At 43.1% G+C, this 13,753-nt stretch overlaps 1 protein-coding gene and 1 long non-coding RNA gene across 14 annotated transcripts in view; one reads left to right on the top strand and one right to left on the bottom strand.

Annotated features, from left to right (window-relative positions):
* The window catches only part of NFIB (nuclear factor I B), a 436,690-nt gene that overhangs the window by 269,754 nt on the left and 153,183 nt on the right, over positions 1-13,753 (bottom strand). The window lies entirely within an intron of this gene.
* Positions 1-13,753, top strand: part of LOC131812602 (uncharacterized) — a 28,280-nt gene that overhangs the window by 6,892 nt on the left and 7,635 nt on the right. For 3 of the 5 annotated variants that reach the window (XR_009346414.1, XR_009346413.1, XR_009346412.1), the window contains 3 exons: positions 730-864; positions 6,564-6,759; positions 8,872-13,454. This is a non-coding gene — a long non-coding RNA (uncharacterized LOC131812602). The remainder of the gene's footprint in view (positions 1-729; positions 865-6,563; positions 6,760-8,871; positions 13,455-13,753) is intronic. The other 2 variants (XR_009346416.1, XR_009346415.1) reach the window with 2 other exon arrangements.

The raw sequence follows: 13,753 nt of genomic DNA, 5'->3' as shown, positions 1-13,753 counted from the left end.
ATGCAGGTACCCATGTTCTGTGGTTCAGCACAAGCTCCCTGATTCTGAGCAAAGGTTTTTGTGTCCCCTTTCCCTTTTAAAAAAGGCAAAATATGGCTCTTTGCAGCACAGAAGCCACCCCTTCCACCTTTTATGGAGTCTCCTGCAAAAAGCAACTGAGCGAGCCAGTCTTCAGTCTCTGCTCTGTTTCTTTTAAAAATAAAGTAGGAAAGTGTCGTGCTGGAAATTATGCTACTGAGTGTTACATGTGGTAGGTGTGAGTATATGCTTCAACAGTTCCAGGCACAAGACCAAAAACGTCCCCAGAATTAGCAGAGTTTTCAGCTATAATCTGGCTAACATTTCTACAAATAGGGTACAAAGACCAATTTGAGAGTATGCAGTCTCTAAGGGGCTGTATGGTTGGGATTCCGCTGGAATTTAGGGCCGTCCCTTACACAGTCATGTGATTTTTAGTAGGCTGGGCCCCAGGAAAAATTTTGCAGCGGCTGAGAGTACCCTCTCCTAAGCCCACAAATCTAATCACTGGGATGGGTCCTCAGTCATACCTCAGGGCGATTACTTCCCTCTATGCTGCCCTTGAATCCGATCTCTGCATAAGGGCTGCATTTTGGGTTTGTTTTTAAGGAAACTGGTTGTAGCCCCATGAAGGGTTACTTGAGTCGTCATGTAGATGTGGAGGGTGTGCGCAGCCGTGGTTGTGTAAAGGACGTGGTGTCACTATTCCAGATGCAACACCAGGGAAGCAGGTCCCTCTGCAGGGGAGAGGTGACAGAAGGAAGAAGAGCAGCACAAAGAAGAGGACCCATGGCAATGGTTGGGGACCAGGCCTGAGAAGAGAGTTGGAGTTTTGGCCCCTCTGAAGTGAGCAGCTATGTTGTGGGACTGACTTGACCTCCAAAATTCGTATGTTGAAGGCCCAACCCCCAACACTTTGGAATGAGTCTGTATTTAGAGATGGAGCCTTTAAAGGTGTTACTAAGTTAAGAGGAGGTCATTGAGGTAGCGCTATTCCAGTGGGACTGGGGAAATCCTTTTAAGAGGAGGAGGTTAGGACACAGACTGGTGTGGTGGGAAGACCGTACGAAGACACACCAATATGGCAGCAGGTGAGCCAGGGAGTGAAGCCTTAGGAAAAAAACACTTCCACGGACACCTTGTTCTCAGACTTCTAGCCTCTAGTATCATGAAGAAATAAATTTCTGCCACTCAGTCTATGGCACTTTGTGGTAGCCCCCACAAAGGAATACAAGTCACAACCTGGCACCAACCAATTTGGGGGATCCATCAAGGGGCGCGGACCTAGAGTCACTGATTTCTTTCGTTTTTAAGAGAGGTTCAGAATCTTTCACTTTTTAAAATGTTGGGAGCAGAGCTTAGCTTCATGGACATGCAGCCTGTGTGCCATCACCCAGCACTCAACCTTGGCCCCAGAAGGGTCTCTGTACTTGGCTTCAGGCTCTGCTACAGCCATCCAGAAATTCTTTTTTTTTTTTTAAGATTTTATTTATTTTATTTGATAGATAGAGATCACAAGTAGGCAGAGAGGCAGGCAGAGAGAGAGGGAAGAGGAAGCAGGCTCCCCACCAAGCAGAGAGCCTGATGCGGGGCTCAATCCCAGGACCCTGAGATCATGACCTGAGCTAAAGGCAGAGGCTTTAACCCACTGAGCCACCCCACCCAGGCGCCCCGCCATCCAGAAATTCTTAAATTTTGAACAAGGGGTCTGCATTTTCATGCCACACTGGGCGCTACAAACTACGGAGTTAGTCTTTGTTGACAACCTACACGAATTTAAAATCAAGTGCTAGTTCAGAGTATGGGGGCCAAAACGATCTATGTCTGTGGCTGGATATAGCATGAGACTCCAGTATGGACTCTTTGTCATCCACTGGATTAAGATATTCCATTCTCTGAGAATCCCTGGGAAGGACATGATGGCGCCCAGAGATTTTTGGGGGGTGGGAGGGAAGGCACAGATATTCTTCAGGTGTGATTCCCTGAGATTCTGCATGAGCTAGTGGGGCCCTGATCAAGATCCCACCTCCCCCTAGCCTCAGGGAGGGGCAGTGAGAACGTCATAAGAAAATGCCGAGGAAGGGATCAACACAAGGAACTAAGTGGTTTGGGATGGAGGGTTGGGGAGGACCCTGCATGTGGATGACGCTGGAGGCTTCCCCAGAGTCATCGCCCATCCAGCACTGGAGTCAGGCTTTGGAAATTGGAACGGTGGATGCTTGTTCCTTGGTCTGAGTGGTAGGACTGTGAGGGGTGCTACAGCCTCACGTCAAGGCTACACAGAGACAGACCAGATAACAGCAGTGTGAGAGGACTGGCTAGACCCCAGTTTTCTGCAGGTGGTTTGTAAGCAAGACTCTTGCTTTGGAGTGGGTCGGTCCCAGGATTCTTGAGGGGTTTTCGGTTGGGCTGGATTAGGAGTGTTGAGCTGCTAGAGGGAAACACTTCCTGTTGGAAGGAAGACCTGAGCACTTAATTGTAAGTCAATAATACATTTCATTTCGTGGGGCATGCCATGCCGGTTGAGTCTGACTTGGAGGGGGAAGCTTTGCCCCTGATGAAAGGAATGTGGCCAACAGTGAGTAGAGTCATGGGGCTGATACAGAGAGATCCTGTTTCTCAGGAGATGCATTCACTTCTAGCAGCTCACTGAAAATATTAGAGTGGGATGTTTGGTCAGTAGGTTCACTTTTCTGGTTCTTTCTGCCCAGTACTGGCTAACTGGAGAATGTACGTTTTAAAAGAAGTAATTTCTAATGGACATTCTTGCAAACTCCCTGAGGGAAATGAAAGACTGTTTGAGACACTGAATTTCTTGGAAGAAAGTTGCTATATAAACTAGTATAGAGCTTTTTTTCTCTCCCATCCCCCCATGGCAGGTTTGCAGGACCCACCAAAGAACTCTCCCATCATGCAAGAGAGAATATGAAACTCTCTCCGGGCCACTATCAGGGAAACTAAAATTCCCTCTTTCTTTCGTGTTTCTCCAATCTCGTGAGTCTGATTTCCAGATCAACAAGGAAGGTTGTATTTTTATTATTTTTTACACTTTGCATATGGAGAGTCCCTGAAGGAACCCTGAGATGAGCTAATTATGTGACTTATCGTGGGTTCGGGTTAGTGTGGCCCCGAGCTAGCTCCTCCTCCTAACTAACGGTGCCCTCCTCTTCCCTGAAGTGTATGAGCAGGGCTCCTCCTTTTGGCTGAGCCAGTCCCCATAATTCTTAAGGGGTTGGATCCACTGGCCCAATATGTAAGAGGACTGAAATTCTGTGTGTGGCATTTCTGATCTAATTCCTAAATGACAGCTCCGTTAAACATGTGGGAGATAAGAAAGCTTACTAAACATTAGAAGACCATTATTTTCAGAGAAATGAAATCTGGGTCCACCAAAAACCTTGTCCACAACTGTTTGCAGGAGCATTATTCATAATAGTCCAAAAGGGGAAACAATCCAAATGTCCATCTACTAATGAATGGGTAAACAAAAACGTGGTACAGCTACACAGTGGAATACTACTTGGCAATAAAAATATGGTAGGGCACCTGGGTGGCTCAGTGGGTTAAGCCTCTGCTGTCAGCTCAGGTCATAATCTCAGGGTCCTGGGATCGAGCCCTTCATTGGGCTCTCTGCTCAGCAGGGAGCCTGCTTCCCCCCACCCCCTGCCTGCCGATCTGCTTACTTGTGATCAGTCTGTCAAATAAATAAATAAATAAAATCTTTAAAAGAAATATGATATGAGATGTTGCTTTATGCTACACTGATGAACTTTAAAACATTATGCCAGTCACAGTGAAACATATCATAGGATTTCATTTGTATGACATCCCTAGAATAAACAATCCTACAGAGAGGAAATAGGCAAGTGGTTGCCGAGACCTGGGGGTCAGAGTCCGGGCATCGGAAGACGACAGTACCATGGTACAGAGTTTCTTTTTAAGGTGACAAAAATCTCCTAAAATTGATTGTGGTGGAGAATGAACAACTCTGAAGATGTATCAAAAGATCGAATTTTGCATTTTAAATGGTGAGTTGCATGGTGTGCAAATGATATTTTAATAAAGCTGTTAAATTATTTTTAAAAATGCTTTTTTAAAAAGATTTTATTTATTTCCGAGAGAGAGGGACAGACAGAGAGGGTGCGAGGGTGGGGGACGAGTGAGGTGGGGGGGGTGAGAGGGAGAGAGAATCTGAAACAGATGCCAGGCTCATTGGGGAGCCTGACAAGGGACCTTGATCCTATCACCCCACAAGATCAGGACTGAGCCGAAGCCAAGAGTTGGACACTTCACCGACTCAACCACCCAGGCACCCCAAGAAATGATGCTTTTAAAAAGACCACTCGTTTATGTCTCTTTCTGAAGCTGGTCACCTTGGGACACATGTATCCAGGCTTAAAAACAGATTTTATGAGCTAAGTAAAATGACAATGTGAAAAATACTGATTTCCCCTTAGGTAGAGAGCTGACTTGCAGATCCAGGTACAGCCACAATATTTATACCTGCACCTACTTTGAACTTGGCTGAAAATTTTTTCCTTGGCCTGAAATCATTAGAATATATTTAAACGATACTGAAGTGACTGCTGTGTTTGTCTTCCTAATACTCCTTTTCCCTGCTTAATGTCATAGCACCCCAACTTTCTCCTAAAGAACCATCCACTTTAATTTCAGTTCATGTGGTTTAAATATTGTTGACCCCAGGCCCCAGGCTCTATGAGTCAGTCCTGATCAATCAGCACATTTTATCCAGTGGCATGTTGGAGCTGCCTCATACCAGCTTATTCAAACCAACTGGAAAATTTTTAGGAATTTTGTGAGCCAGTTGTTAACTATTACTACTATTAAAATTTAAAGTATATACATTTATAATTAAGTTATATTTGAAACAGTTATTAGGCACGCAAAACTCACTTCTTAATTATTTGAATACATTTTATGATTACCCATGCTCTTGAGGTTACTTATACCTATTGGACCTGCATGATTTAAGGGCACAACTGTGGATCTCTTAGCATCTCCACGGCTCAGTGACTTCCTGTTGGCAGCTTGAAATTGACCAACAGTAGTATTAAGACCACACAACTATGTAAATGTGGTATATTGGGGCTTCTTCTTCTTTGTCGAGGAGATTGTTCATCATTTACCAGCAGAAATGGGTTAAATAATGTCCCTCTTCTCCCCCAAAATAGATGTTTGTGTCCAAATCCCTGGTGTATGTGAATATGACTTTGGGAAAAGGATCTTTGCAGGTGCATTTAAATTAAGGCTCCCGAGATAAGGCCACCCTGGATTATCCCAATGAGCCCTAAATACAATCACATATGTCCTTATAAGATGTGGCAGAGGGGGTTTGACACAGACATGCAGGGGAGACGCGCAGATAGGACAAGGAGGCCGCAGAGACTGACTGAAGTGGTACACCCACAAGCCAAGGAATGCCTAAAGCTACCAGAAACCAGAAGGGGCAAGAAACAGAATCTCCCCTTGGAACCTCTAGAGGGAGCACAGCCCCGCTGACGCCTTGACTTTGGATCGCTGGCCTCCAGAAATATGAAAGAACACATTTCTGTTGGTAAGCCTTCCTACCTGTGGTAATTTGTGACGGCAGCCACACAGCTATGTCAAATTGACACAACCCTGTCAAACTGACACACCCCATACCACTGGAAGACTATCATAGGGTCAGGGATGGGCACATCACCCCAGTTAGGACAACAGGAGGTCAGCTTCTATTGTCAAAGAAACAATCTCCTTCTACTTAGGGATTGCCGAACGGTGCCATCTTTGCCATCATATTTGCCTAAGAATGAACACAGCACAGAAAGTCATCAAGTTGGGATCTAGAGAGAGAAAGAGCGAGACATTTTGGACAATGTTGTTTGAGAAGCTGGATCCAGTCTTCTACTGGAATTCTCTATCACAAAAATAAATTCATGTATTCTCTTTTGAAACCAAGCTTCGAACCAATATACACCTGTGAACTTTCATGGAACATTGGAAAGCGTTCACTTGTACAGACAAGGTTGTAAATATATACAATTGCTATTCTTTGATCAGTTACTGTTGAAATCAGGCCTAATAACAAAGACAATCCGGGAAACCTGGATCAGACAGTAAACAATCTGATACCTACCTGAATTCAGTCGTGTTCATTTGCTCCAGAAACATTTATTGTACCCAACCATGTTTAAAGGGTTCAATTCAGGACATAGATCCGTACATTTAAGAGCTTACAACGTATTTGCCAGTAAGGAGTTTAGGATAGCTCACATTACTGAGGTCACCAACAGTATTAACTTTTCATTATAGCCCATATTTTTCTAGACAGTACTAAATTCATATAATTTCATTATTTTTGCTAAGGAGAATTTGTTTAATGCACAATTAAAATATTTTAACTTCTTTATGAGATTACATTTAAGTGCATTCACAAATCATAAAAGAGCTTTTGGCAAATCGAATGGTTTTGGGGTTGGGAAAATATTCTAGCGACTTTCTTTTTTTTCTTTTCTTTTTTAAGATTATGTTTATTTACTTGACAGAGAGAGAGAGAAAGAGAGACAGCACAAGCCAAGGGGAGAAGCAGAGAGAGAAGCAGACTCCCCACTGAGCAGGGAGACCCACTTGGAGGCTCAATCCAGGACCCTTGTGATCATGACCTGAGTCAAAGGCAGATGCTTAACCACTGAACCATCCAGGGGCCCTCTTCTAGTGATTTCCAATGATACTGTGCTTTTGGTAATTTTTAACTTCTCAAGAATTTTTATTTTCCATTATCTTAGTAATTTGTTGGCGTGGATAGGCACATTTCTGAAAGGACGGAGTCATAGGAAGTCCCAGAGATAGACACACTGTACTGAACATTTTTAAAATAAAAGTAGTATCTTTTAACATATAGCATTTCTACCTTTATTTTTTCAGTTCAGGAGATTCAAAATTAATATTGCCCCATAATTCTATTTCTTTTCTATGCCTTTTTTTTTTAAGATTTTATTTATTTATTTTACAGACAGAGGGCACAGGTAGGCAGAGAGGCAGGCAGAGAGAGAGAGAAGAGGAAGCAGGCTCCCTGTTGAGCAGAAACCCAGATACAGGACTCAATCCCAGGACCCTGGGATCACGACCTGAGCCAAAGGCAGTGGCTTAACCCACTGAGCCAACCAGGCACCCAGCTTTTTTTCTTTTTTTTGGTAAGATTTTATTTATTTATTTGGCAGAGAGAAAGAGAGAGAACACAAGCAGGCAGAGTGGCAGGCAGAAGCAGAGAGAGAAGCAGACACCCCAGTGAGCAAGGAGCCCAATGCAGGACTTGGTACCAGGACCCTGGGATCCTGTCCTGAGCCTAAGGCAGCCGCTTAACCCACTGAGGGTAACCCCCTTTACTATACTTTGGCAAATAGTTGTGTTTCTGTTGTTGTTTCTTTGTTTGTTTTTTGCTGAGCACATTTTTCATTTTGAATAAATTCTCAACTTTTTAAATCTAATTAAAGTCTCCTAAGTTTAACTCAGCATTTGTGGTTAGTTTATTTTTTAAAAAGTTATTTTACATTTATTTATTTATTATCTATTTATTTATTTTGGGGTTTGGGAGAGGCAGAGGGAGAGAGAGAATCTTCAGCAGGCTCCACACCCAGCCTGGCGCAAAGCCTTGCGGTTAGTTTCTTGATGATTGATAAACCGGAAGTCCATCTTTGGGAATTGAAAAAAATAAAAAAGGTTCCTGAGGGTTGCTTGTTGCTAAAAGAGCCCATTACTAAAAATAATGTCACTAGCATCCATTAACTAATGTCCACTTGTCTTGACTTAAAATAGAAATGAATTCTCAAATGCAAATATCCAAATAGATTATTGTTTAGCACTTTATATTTGCTAATGGCATTACTTATCAAAGAAAGAATTCTTCTGAGTATTTTCAAGGCAGACAACAACAAAATAAACAATCCCATAAACCGCCAAACACATAAAGAATAAGCAAGCCGACCCCACACAGGCCATCACACACTCGTGAGGCACAAGGATAAGAGATTTCACTGGGACATACAGCAGACATTCACCAGTGGATAACGACTCAAGTCTACTCTCCTTCCAGTCTAGAACAATCCTCTCTGTGCTCCAAAAAAAGTAGCCATCAGAAGCTTTTGGGAATGAGCTTCATTATCAGTATGGACTGCAAGGAGAACATGAGAAAATAAAAACTTAACTTTCAGAACCCCCCCTTTTTTTTTAAAGATTTTATTTATTTATTCAACAGAGAGAGAGAGAGAGAGCAGAGCAGGGTACAGGAGGAAGGGCAGAAGGACAAGCAGGCCCCCGCTGAGCAGGGAGCCTGATGCGGGGCTGAATCCCAGGACTCTGGGGTCATAACCTGAGCCAAAGGCAGATGCTTAACCTACTGAGCCACCCAGACACCCTCAGATCCCCCATTTTTATACTGCCATAAAAACCTAACCTAAAAATCGGGAACACATCAAGTTCGCCAAAGACAGGTAAATAGACCCAAAATAAGTGTTTAGGAAGTCACTTTCTATTAACAAAAGCAGCTTTTCATTATTACCCTTTCTTGGTAATGCTGGCTATGGAGGACCCCAGCAAGTTAGCTTTTTTCCCAAGGCTAAAAAGAAACTCACCACCAAAGTTGAAATACAAGGAACCGGAAAAAATCAGTGATTTGTTCCCTGATGGCAACTTTATGCCGGAGACCAAGAGTTTCTTTACACTAAATCGTTTTCTTCATGTGGAAAACACTGATAGAAATCTAGGTGAATGGATATAATTAAGTATTTGTGTGGTTCCAACTCTAAACTGCTTTTTTTTTTTCCCCTTCTTCAAACACCTCCACAACTTGCCCAGTAACCAGAAGAGAGGAACAGCCTTCTAAGAGTGAGGCCCTCAAGACATTTCCAGGCTGCCTGGACAAAGGCTTGGAATGACTACAATAGTGAACCATCCTGTCTTGGACCTGAATCTAGATTGATAACCTAATACATCTTTTCCAACTCTGACTGCCATGGTTTTATGAGCATCAAAAACTGGGCGTCTGCCACTGTCAACAAGTACAGATTCTTCAGAGCTCGAACGTCTGCAGAAACTTAAGTGTCCCCCAAAGAACAGAGATCGCACAGTGTCCCAGGGCTCTGGGGTGCTGCCTCTAGCTTTTACGCATGACACCGGAACTCCTCTTCGGCAGGGTAATTTTTAAAGGAGAGGAAGTGTGCCCGTTACTCACCCCTGTTAGATTGGTTGAAGAACTCTGAGTCAGAGCGGGGCAGATCTCTGGGAAGCTAATTAAGCTTAGTTTAAGGCCCTGTCCTTTCCAGGGGCCCCTTCAGAATGCTGTACCTAATTTTGTACTTGTAATTTTGCATTCTTTGCAACGAACAGGCCCCTTAATTGTATAAGCGGTAGTTCCCCTGCCACCATCACTGCCACCGTAGGAATCGGCCCCAGAGCTAGGTGACTTGCACCAAATCTTAGTTTGGTGAAAGTGCAAAAATTAAACAAACTCTTCTTCCCTCCACCCCACCTGGGGCAAGTCGCAGTTAAAGAGGAGACCTCTTCGAGTGCCAGTCCTCAGACGGCCTGTCAGCGACAGCAGTGGTTCAAAAACTGGCTGCGTTTTTAATTTATCCTCCTTAGCTCCTCTTTAAAAGAACATTTCGTTGTGGGCTAATTATTACAAAGGCTTGTAGACTCTAAAGGCAGAAGAATTTCCATGAGTGACCTCCCTTTGGTTAAGCAGCATCTCCATTCCAATTTCAGCTAAGTTTTGTTTTCCAGCAAAGTTAATGGGTTTGGACTAGCCTTCTACACTTTTGTAACAGGGCTCTCAAGGGACCAAGCTACAGCAACATTTATTTTTTCTGATTACAAAAGTAATGACATATCTATATAAATATATATACACACATATATAAATAGCTTGAAACATTATAGCATTGAAAGTGAAAATCTTCCATAATCCCACACAGCTGAGAAAACCAGTTAACATTTTTTTCAAGGCATATATTAAAAATTTCATTTATTATTTTAAAAAAATGGGATTATACTTCAGCTTTGAAGCATGCTGTTTTCCACCTAGCAATATGTCTCAGACATCTTTCTATGCCAGTCTGAAAAAAGTGAGCCTCTTTTTAATCTTCTTTTTAATGGCTCCACGGTATGGTCCTGTATGGCCAAACCATACTATCTCTAACCAATTGCCTGTTAATGCACACTTGGGTTCTTTCCAGTTTTCCCTGTACCAAATATTCTTGCAAACATCATTTTACTCTTACATCTTTGAGCTGTTGTACGAGTATTTCTCTATGATGAATTCCCAGAAGGTGAATTATTATTGGGTCAAAGGGTATGAGCATTTCATTTTTAATAGCTATTGCCAAATTGCCCTCCAATAATTTTATACCGATTTACACCTTCACCCACACTGTGAGAAGGAGCCTGTTTCCCCACCCCACCCCCCCCTTAGCAACACTAAAACCATGCAATTTAGGGATGTCTGATGTGAGTTAGAAGTTAAGAGGTTCAGCCTGTGGAGGTTTTTTTGCCTTTGTGAAAAAGCTAACAAAGACATCAAAAGTCTCCCCCTTTCCCTGATGAACCCCCTGCTCTGAGTGAGCCGATACCCAGACAGACATCCAGCTAATGTGAGAGGTAAAAATGCTAATACCTAATGCTTATTTTTTGGCTGGATTTTAGCTGTTTTGTTTCTAGCTGGATTTTTCAGAGATAATTTGTTGTTGAGTGCATAAACAAATGTGTTATAGAATACTTAATAACTTAATTATTCAGGAAATGGATATCGGTCCTGACCTCAGCACTGCAGTTTTAACGTAAGCAACATATTTAATCTTAGAGCGCCAGTATGTTTACATCTGAAACAGTCCTTGATTTCATCTTTATGTTTATTGGTGCAGAGCAATTTGAAAAAGCGATTCTTTAAAGACATGGGAAAGGGGCTTAGTCGGCCCTATGAAAGAAGAGCAAGGTTTGCCAATATCCAGGTTTTAGGAACTTGTTTTGGAGATTACTATGGTTTACATCCCCAGAATTAGGATCACCGGGCATTAGAGCAGGTTGGGGGGGGGGGGGTCTTTAGGGGTTACCCGGCCAAAAGATTTTGAAACCCTGCTCCGCAAAGCCTGGGGGTTGCTTCAGGGAAACAGAAGAGGTTGGTGGAAGAGGAAAGCAGATGACGGCTAAAGATTCATGGTATTCCAATCCTAATTGCACCACAAGTGCCCTGCTTTGATCAACGTCATGTGGTGGGTCATATATTATGTCATTTGGAGCAAGTTGATCTTTTATTTTCCTCTTCTGTAAAACAGACACAGTAACAGTGTCTATTTAAGAGTAGTGAAGATTAAATTAAGTAATATTATACACATGTAGCTCTTAGCCCAGTGCCTGGCACATGCCAAGGACCCAATAAATGTTTGTTAATGTATTAGTTAAGATTTTCCTTTGAAAAAGGATTCTGTTGCTTACCTCTCAAAACCACCCATTTACTTTTGCATCTATACAATAAGGCGATTTGTTTCAGATGGAGTGGTTTTAGATTTGATTGATTTCCTGCTTCTCAATCCAATGATCTTACTACCCTCAGATCCCAGGACCCGTCCACTTTGCTGGAGATGCTGGGAGCTCTGAGGATAACTGGCCTCCAAGACACCAGGTGGCGCTATTTGCCACCCAGCTGGCCAAGATCAAGGCTCCTCTATCTGTCTTGCTCTTTCTTGGTTTGTGAAAGAAATATGACCTTGTGAAGAAAAGTTTTCTTTGCCCTGTGGGCGAAGTTGTCTACAGGGTTCACCCTGAGAATCAAACATGAAAGTTGCAAACTCTTAGGCAGCTTTCCTAGGGGCCATCTTTTCCATGATTAGGAGGACAGTTGAAAGGAGTTCAGAAATGGGCCCTCAAACCTTCTAAAACGGACTGCATTTTCTATTCTTGGCCAGACACTTTTAAAAGGAAGAACTCATCCAACAAACATACAGCCTTATCAATCCTTTTTTTAGGAAAGCTTGTCTTTGTGTAGGGGAAGTTTTCAAGTTCTCCTAATGAATCACAGACGTGAGGCGGGACGGGGAGAACTTCAAGCATTTTCCTTTTTGAATATGTCTAACATGAGACCAAAAACCAGGGAGCGAGTGTATCTGTGTATCTCTTCTGCCCAAGAACTCTTTCCATGCCAGTCACTGCTGCCGTCTGAGAGCCAGACGTGGGCTGGGGGAGGGGTCTCTCTGTGTCAGGGCCATTCAGGGTCTGTGGTAGACTTAGCAGCAAGTAGACGTAAAAGCTGTAGAATTAAGAGTTGAAAACAGTGTTTAATGAAACCCCTCCCACCAGACGCTCTTGATCAAAGTCTATCCTTGCACTAAGACAATTGATCTACAGTTGCATACATAAAATTTTGGCAACACTCTGTCCTCATGGCTTTCAACAGAGGCTTTAGACCTCTGAGACTGGGCATTGTCCCAGAATTGAGATCCAGTTGCATTACGCATACCAGAAGACACACCACCACAGCCGAGGCCCGTGCAACCACTTTCTTTTAACCTCGCGTCTGTGAAAAATTACTTTCCAAAAAAATAAGTGAAACCTGATGTCTTCTTCGGGTGGTTATTCTTGCGCCTATGAAGTCAATAAAACTCTCCAGATTTATTAGACAGCCCTGCTGTGGAAGGCAAGACCACTTCCTATTCCCTAGCAGAAACGTGTGCCTTTCCTTTCTGTAACCTTCTGACCACAGATTTTCATTTTGCTCGTTTCTTTTCTTTTTATCAGAAAACTGGTCAGAATCCTATAAGATAAGTGGCTTGGCCTGCACTAACATCCCCATTTCTGGCCTCCAGGAGGGACAAAGTGAGCATAGTTCAGGCTCTTCTACCATTTCTTGTTTACCTCCCATTTTCAAGTAGCCCTTTTTTCTTTAGGCCAGAAGTAGCAGAGTTTGGATGTCTCTCCTGCCACCACACTAAGCATGAAATGCAGAACCTACCAACAAATTATACTCCTGTGAGAGCCCACTAACCAGCGGGTGATGACAATGGGATTCGGTTCTATTTAATACAACAATATTTATTGAGCTCCTACTATATACGCCGGGGCTTCCCTGGATATGAAGATGCAAAGATATGGAGGATGATGTTGCCTTCTTTCAAGGGGGAAGTCAACACTTACTGAGTGAAACTCTGAGTGGGACAGATTCGGAAATAAACAGAATGTTGTGGGATACAAAAACTAGAAAATAGAATGATTTCTCAGAGAGGATGACTCTCGGACTCTGTGTTTAAAGATGATTAGGAGGTTATCAGATGAACCTGGAGAAGGGCAACCCCAGCAGAGGGACCAGCAAGCACAGAGAATCAGAGGTGTGGACTAACACAGATTTGGGACCTAAGAAGTTGTGTGCAGTGAATGAAGGCCAAAAGGTTGTAAGTAACCTGTGCTCTTACATGAATGTGGGTATATTTTTTGGCGATGAGGATCTACTAGATGGGTTAGAGGCTTGGAGAACTTGTGGTAGCATAAGCAACCAGGTGGGGGACAAGTGGCCAAGTGCTATCTTGGGAGGCGTGAAGACAACCTAAACCTGGCCAGTGTGGTCAAAAGGCAGTCAAATGCTCTGCCACTGAGCTATACCCCCATAGTATGGTCAAAATGAGGAGGGTGATTCAGAGTGAGAGCAAAGAGAAGACATAGAAAGGAGGTGGAGTTACAAAGATTCTCACCC

The sequence above is a fragment of the Mustela lutreola genome, chromosome 12 (assembly GCF_030435805.1).
Source record: "Mustela lutreola isolate mMusLut2 chromosome 12, mMusLut2.pri, whole genome shotgun sequence".
Classification (NCBI taxonomy): domain Eukaryota; kingdom Metazoa; phylum Chordata; class Mammalia; order Carnivora; family Mustelidae; genus Mustela; species Mustela lutreola.
Note: the sequence above shows the minus strand (reverse complement) of the source record. Positions and strands in the feature narration are given on the sequence as shown.